The sequence below is a fragment of the Sinocyclocheilus grahami genome, unplaced genomic scaffold (assembly GCF_001515645.1).
Source record: "Sinocyclocheilus grahami isolate Dianchi unplaced genomic scaffold, SAMN03320097.WGS_v1.1 scaffold517.1, whole genome shotgun sequence".
Lineage (NCBI taxonomy): Eukaryota > Metazoa > Chordata > Actinopteri > Cypriniformes > Cyprinidae > Sinocyclocheilus > Sinocyclocheilus grahami.
This window is the reverse complement of record NW_015505696.1, coordinates 1,264,652-1,272,191: the sequence shown is the minus strand read 5'-3', so window position 1 is coordinate 1,272,191 and position 7,540 is coordinate 1,264,652. Positions and strand designations below refer to the sequence as shown.

The 7,540-nt window shown below is 40.8% G+C and overlaps 1 protein-coding gene across 1 annotated transcript in view; it reads right to left on the bottom strand.

Moving 5' to 3' along the window:
• The window catches only part of LOC107554866 (receptor-type tyrosine-protein phosphatase F-like), a 90,650-nt gene that overhangs the window by 45,960 nt on the left and 37,150 nt on the right, over window positions 1-7,540 (bottom strand). The window lies entirely within an intron of this gene.

Genomic DNA, 7,540 nt, shown 5'->3' with positions numbered 1-7,540 from the left:
GAGAGAGAGAGAGTGTGTGAGTGAGAGAGAGAGAGTGTGTGAGTGAGAGAGAGAGAGTGTGTGAGAGAGAGAGAGAGAGTGTGTGAGAGAGAGAGAGAGGGTGTGGGAGGGAGAGAGAGAGAGAGAGAGAGAGAGAGAGAGAGAGAGAGAGAGAGAGAGAGAGAGAGAGCGAGAGAGAGGTCAACGGATGGCAGGCAGAGACATACCGTGCTGTTGCTCCTTTTTCGTCATTCAGCACGCTGTCACAGCTGTGACATGTCTGTTTAATATCGTTAGTTCATTTCAAGGTTTTCATTAAACTTTAAGCATTCAGTCAGGACATGAAGCTCTTTCTCAATTTCGAGTCTGTACCTGGTCAAGTCAAGGTGCTTCTCACTTTCCTATCAGTCACAACAAATCTTTTTAGAGCCAGACAATGTTGAGTTTTATTTTGTCTGGGGTTTAAATGATGATATAATCATGTTTTCTTGTGGTCAATAAGCGGTAAGATGTTTTCAGAATTTAACTGCTTGTTTTGTGTCTTTATAATTCAAGGATAAAGGTCAAATTCTAGTCAAATCCACACTCGTTCTGCATGCAAAGTTTCAAGTACTTTCACCTGATTTAATTTAGAATCAATACAGGATTTTTGAAGCATAAAAGGCTCTTCTATATTTTCTTTGAGTTCATTCACTGCAGGGCTGAAGGAGCCTGTGGAAGCGTCTTTAAAGCCTAAATTATTACAGCATGTTGAATGTGTGATGTGGTTGGTGCCTAATGTGAATGTGTTTTTATTCCCCGAGATCGTGATCATTTTCAGAACATCATAATGATCTCCCTTCGCCGTTGGGGGTCAAGGCTCACTCAACTCGCAGTGTGGCAGCTTCTAAGGCTTTTTTAGCGGGTGTTCCAATGCAGGACATCTGCAGCGCGGCGGGTTGGTCCACGCCCCTTACCTTTGTTAGGTTTTATGGCCTAGACTTACGAGCCACTCCTGGCTCTTCTGTCCTCTCGCCGTAGCTGTGCAGTTTTCCACACTCGGCAGAGACTTAGAAGTCTGGCGGCGTGGGCATTCTCGTTCCCCTAGCGTTTCTCGACGCAGCTCGGAAGAAGTGAAAAATGTTACAAACACTCCCACATGTATTTGTAGGAATGAAAAATACCAAACATGCTCAGATGTTTGTAGTAGAGAACATCCTTCAAACCAACACCTGTTCATGCTCATGTTCTGTACATACAGATGTCTCTGAAATTGTCAAATGCTTGAAGATTGAATACATTTCCAAATTTTTTCTGCATATGATGTTCATTAACCATACCTCCTTGTAAACAGACACGGTGAAACAAGCAAACAAACAGCAAATTATCCTCACCAACATAAGAAACACTCATTCTTGCTCTTACTGTAAACCTAATAATATGAAATCAAAACTGATAATATATTTTTAATAAACGGAAAAAATTGGTATGGGATTTACTTTAAAACAATTTTCTCTCAGACATAGCTAGTAAATTTCACAAATAATTACAAGGAAATGGCAAGTAATTCCCACTTTTCATGATCTAATACATTTCAAATGGATAAAATCCCATCCCATCCATTTTCTCTCATTGAATATCAGTTTCTCCTGGAAATGCATCACCGTGCAGAAGTAAAATAGGTTGCAAACTGAGTTGCACACTGACTTTAATTATCACTTCACAGCTAGCCGCACAATTCCAGACTCTCTCTTGCAGGAGATCAGAGGAAATGTGAATATGTCAATCATCTAACGCATTTAAATGCTAGTTAAAAGCTGCATTGTGGCAGGGGTCCCTCTCTCAAAACGCGCATTTGCTTTTTTGCTTTATTTCCTGTTTCGAGTAGTCCGTCTTATCTCTGGCATGTGTTTGGGGGAGTCAGCGAGTCCTGAAAAGTGGGAAGACTTCAACATTTCACATTAAGGCAAGATAGATAGGCTGCCTGTGGCAACACAGAGTTTACCAGAGCCGACCAGCATTGAGAAAGACGCCTCTTTATCTGTTTAGAGTGATATCACTGTCACGACTCATTAATAAAGAAGAAAAGGCAATAGAGAGAGATGGAGGGAGGGCTCAGACACAGACAGACCCACATACAGACAGAGAGCTTTAACAGGGCATAGCTGCAAATGACAGCTGAACATCAGCCTCTATGAATATGTAGGGCACAGGAAGAGAGATGCAGGCTGCCAGCATCAGAAAACGAGATGATGCTCTGCACACCTCAGTCACACACCTGACACAACAATGACTTTTAAATACTTTGACAGCGATTTGTGATTACTGGATGAAATCATTCTACAGAGGGATTTTAGCCTGCCACATTGCCTTTAATAAACTAATCAAAGGACACAAATCAGGACATTACTTGTTTGACAAAGCTTTGTGGTAATAAATGGTAATGGTAAAACCCTCAAATATGTAAAATGCTATTGTTTTGTGTTGTATTTTTATTTAGCATATTAGCTAGATGAGGCTTTCTCCTACTAAACCTACTAAAACTAAATAAAACATAATTTCTGTCATGACAACTCTCGGAGGGATTGGCATGGTAATGTACATGACAATGTTAATGTATTTGGTCTTGGCGGAATAGATCTGCTACGCTGCTGCTGCTGCGGCAGAGCAAGTACCGAGACTTGCTACTGCCAATATATCCACAACATGCTGCTGTGAGCATGTAAGAAATATTGCTGCTGCAAATATAACATACATGAAATAACCCCCATATAGCACACATTAATCACCTCGTAGCAGATCTATACAGGTGGAGCTGGGGAAGGTGGAGGGTTTCTGAAGCAAGCTGCAACTGCTACGGCAGCACTAGTCACATATTTGAATGTTGAGCAGCGAGCTCATTAGCTAACGATACAGGAGAGATGGAGAGTTGTTTATGTAGTTTTTATATCAACTTTCTGATATAAGTATGTTTCTACCCAAATTCGTTGTTGAAATTTAAACATTTAAATGGTGGCTGCCAAAAAAAAAAAAAAAAAAGTTTTCATAACAGATTTATTTAAAGGCAGCGGCTATTTGCACTAAGTGAAAATAGCATATTTTCTTAGCAATAAAGGCTATTTACACAGTGCAAATAGCAGGATTTTTAACAATATGCTATTTACACTAAGTGCGGATAGCGATAGATTCTATTTACACTGTTAAAATAGCTAGATTTTCTGCTATTTATATTACTTATAGCAAATAGTGGCAATTATCTACACCTCAGTATTAAAGTAAATTATAAAACATTATGCAGTAATAATGTATTGAGTGTAAATTATAATTTTAATTAAAATGATTAAATGGATGCCACCTTATTGGGACAATAATGCCCTCCCTTCACCTACCCTAATCCTACCCGATACTTTATTTTCAACTTTTTGATTATTTCTTTATTTTTTATTGAAAATAAATGCCTTTCAGATGTGATATGAGATTTGAAAAGTGAGGGAAAAAAAGTTTGGCAAAAGGCTGATTCGAAGCCGGGTCGATCGTGTCAAAAAGACAGTATGCGCATTACCATATACGCCACTGAAGCTGAAGATTGTCTGCCGTCTTTTATAGTGTTGACCATCCCTATCACAGAGATTTTACCTTCAGGTAAAATCAACAACTTTATTCAATGGAAAATAAAGCTCCCAGTGGACAAGAGTTTGAGAGAGAGAGAGAAAGAGTTCGACAGAGACAGCAGTGATGCATTTGAGTTGTGTAGTATAAACACAGCATCTTCAGGGTGCGGGCTCTTATCTTCAGAGAGATGAGGGAAGATAAATCTAAAAGATTTTAGTCACAAATCCATTTGTATGAAATTTCATAAAGATGTTAATTCATTCCCCAATGGCAGAACACCAATTCAAAAAACCATCACTGAGAGCACTTGAGCAGACCGAGAGTGAGAATGAAGGAGCTGCGAGTCTCCTGTCTGTAATCACAACACACGCGCAGTATTTTACGAGGCAGATGGAGACGTATTCCTGCCGTATGCCCACATCCCACAACACACTGCAGTCACTCACACAGTCCATGGAGTCCCACTGACACACACACGCACACACACGCGCTCACACACACACACGCACACACTCACACACACACACACACACACACGCGCGCACACGCGCACACACTCACGCTCACACACTCACACACACACTCGCACACACACCCACACACACACCCACACACACACACACACACACACCCTCGCACACACACACTCGCACACACACCCACACACACACCCACACACACACACACACACACACCCTCGCACACACACACTCGCACACACACCCACACACACACCCACACACACACACACACACACACCCTCGCACACACACACTCGCACACACACCCACACACACACCCACACACACACACACACACACACCCTCGCACACACACACTCGCACACACACCCACACACACACCCACACACACACACACACACACACGCGCGCACACGCGCACACACTCACGCTCACACACACACACACACACTCGCACACACACACTCGCACACACACCCACACACACACTCGTGCTGATGATTTAGCCCCTCTGTCAGTAAATAGAGATTAAGTTTCACCTTCAGAGGTTAGAGGATATCTGCCTATTCAGCACTTCGCTCAGGGATTACATTTTCCCCCTTATTCCCCTCAAACACACATACACACGCAAGCACGCACACACACACACACACACACATGGCTCAAAGAGCCCGCTGTCTGCCAGTCAGAGCCTCACTTCCTGCACACGTCTGAGGGCAGCAGGGTGATTTCTCCTCTTAATATGGCAACTGCATATTCAGTCGACACTTTGTCTTCCCCCAGATGCACATGAAGCGCTGCCATCTCACCTCTGATGGAGGGATTTATATTCTGCTCATAACATTGCTGACTAACAGCAAATAAAACACACAGCGCCTTCAGACTCTTTGAAAATGCATTAAACAATCATAAAACGGTGAATATAAAAACACAGAGGGATGAGAAAGCTAAAGCAAGATAAAAGAAGCGGTTCAACATTGATGGCACGAACTGCTTGTCAAACACGAATGAGCGTCTCCAGCTCTGCACCTCATTTTATAGATTTTGGGTGACATCTTTCAAAGTTTGGATGTCATAAATTTACCAGCTGTGAGATGAGAAATTGCTGAGATACATATGAGAGTTTGTTCATGACATTGCTCAAAATTATTTCAGGCAGAGAACAAAATAAGGCTTTCAATTCTTCTTCCAAAATGTTTTTTTTTTCTCTTTTCAACAAAGTTTAAACATCAAAAATTAACACACAAATGTATAAAATAAAACAAAATAAAATACCAGCATCTGTAACAGGGTTGCAAATCTGTTTTATTTTATTATTACTTACATACTATTTATTAATATTTTAAATTAGCTCTTTAATTTTAAGTTTCATTAATTTTGTTTTGTGTGCATTTTTATTGGTTTTTGTTTTATCTATATGTATTTATATACAGCTATGTATATATATATATATATATATATATATATATATATATATATACTGTATATATATATATAATTAGTATATTATTGTTGTGAATGCAACATATTTAATTTTAAGAAGCTTTTCATCCAATATTTAAATGTTATTTTATTTCAGCATTTATTTGACCTAAAATGATTTCCAATAGTTTTAGTAAACAATAACAACACTGTTTCAAGTTTAGCCTAAATGAAATGTATAACTGCATTAATGGAAGAAAATACAGTAAACAATTTAAGTTTATAAATAGGAATTCGGTTTCTATACTAAAAACAACTTTTTAACAACAATACAATCTTACAATAATTGATTGGGGTGGAAGACAGACAATTGTAAAAACAATAAAAATAAATTATTTATTTATCATCCCGCCAAGTTATAGAAAGATTCCGAACTATGTCACTTCTTGTCTCACGATTAAAAAAAAGAAGTTTTTTTTTGTACTAGAGCATCAAGAGTGCTTTAAAACAATCTACTTCTCCAGAGTAATAATATGCTAGATTACACAAAAGAAAATGCGATTTGTGCCTCTAATGGTTTTACAAATGTCATGAGACACTAAAGTGTATCATATTCATGCAAAGTGTCTTCAGCTGCCACAGGTCTGGCGTTTGAGTGCTTTTTCTCTCTCTTGTGATGAAGATGAGCAGTAATTTGGCTTTGACACTGATGCATCTTAACAATAAGAGCTAAGAGAACCGAGTAATGTCATATCAGACATTCCTCATAGTGGACAAGATGCTACATGACTGCTTTTCAGGCTTGGGCAAATATGAGGGAAATGAATTTCATATGATGCCATGCCAACTATTTGTGCTGTTAAATTGTTATATCAGTCAGCACACATTGAGGGCCATTTTCTGTTTGAGTCTCAGCCTTCATTTTGAGCTGATAAAAGCTTCCATTAGCATGACCTGTTGCCAGCGCTCTCTCTCTCACATTTCATCACAGTTGGGTTCCCGGGAGCCGGTTTGCTCAGACTAATGCCAAACGCACGCTACGAGACAGCTACGAGACGAGACAGTCTGTTGCACACTTTACACAGCTAATCACTCTGGAAGCTCAATTCCGCCATGGAAAAAATTAAAAAGGTAAATGCGACTATATATATGACAATTCTGAATTCTGGCAAATCCTTTTTTCTCAGAATTGTGAGATGCAGTATAAACTCAGAATTTCAAGATATAAACTTTCACAATTACGAGTTTGCATCTCACAATAACTCACTAATCTGACACACACACACACACACACACACACTGAATCCCTGTAAAAAGCACTGCCCACCATGCTCTATTCTTTTAAAGAGTGAAAAATTTAAGGGGGTCTGAATACTTTCCGTACCCACTGTATATAGGCCATTACACCGCCCTGTGTGGAAAAGATAGTCCTGTTTACTAAAGATTGCTCCTCTCCACCAACATGGAGAGCCTCTGTGTGTTTGGCTGTGTTTATCTCAGTCTCCTGATCTCTCTGCCTCCCTCACAGGGTCACCATGCACACTCTCTCCTGCGCTGAAGGAGAATATAGATCAGACTTTGACAGCATGTCTTATCTGATGAGACGTGCCTCATGCTTCACAGCTCTCCTCTCTCTCTCACACATGCAGGAGATCTTCAAGGTCCTCAGGTATGAAAACAAAAAGCAGTTTTCACCGTACTGTACCAAAGTGAAACTCAATCCAGAGAGAACTTTCTTCAGGAAGAATCAAATCCGACATAAGCATCTTCCAAATGACGCTTGTCATGGCTCTGTGAAATCCGGGACTGGAGCGGGCTCTGTGAGCTCCCGGACTGGAGCAGGCTCTGTGAGTTCTGGATGCTCCCGGACTGGAGCGGCCTCTGTGAAATCCGGGACTGGAGCGGCCTCTGTGAAATCCGGGACTGGAGCGGGCTCTGAGAAATCCGAGACTGGAGCGGGCTCTGAGAGATCCGGGACTGGAGCGGGCTCCGTGAGCTCTGGGTGCTCCCGGACTGGAGCGGGCTCCGTGAACTCCGGGACTGGAGCGGGCTCCATGAGCTCCGGG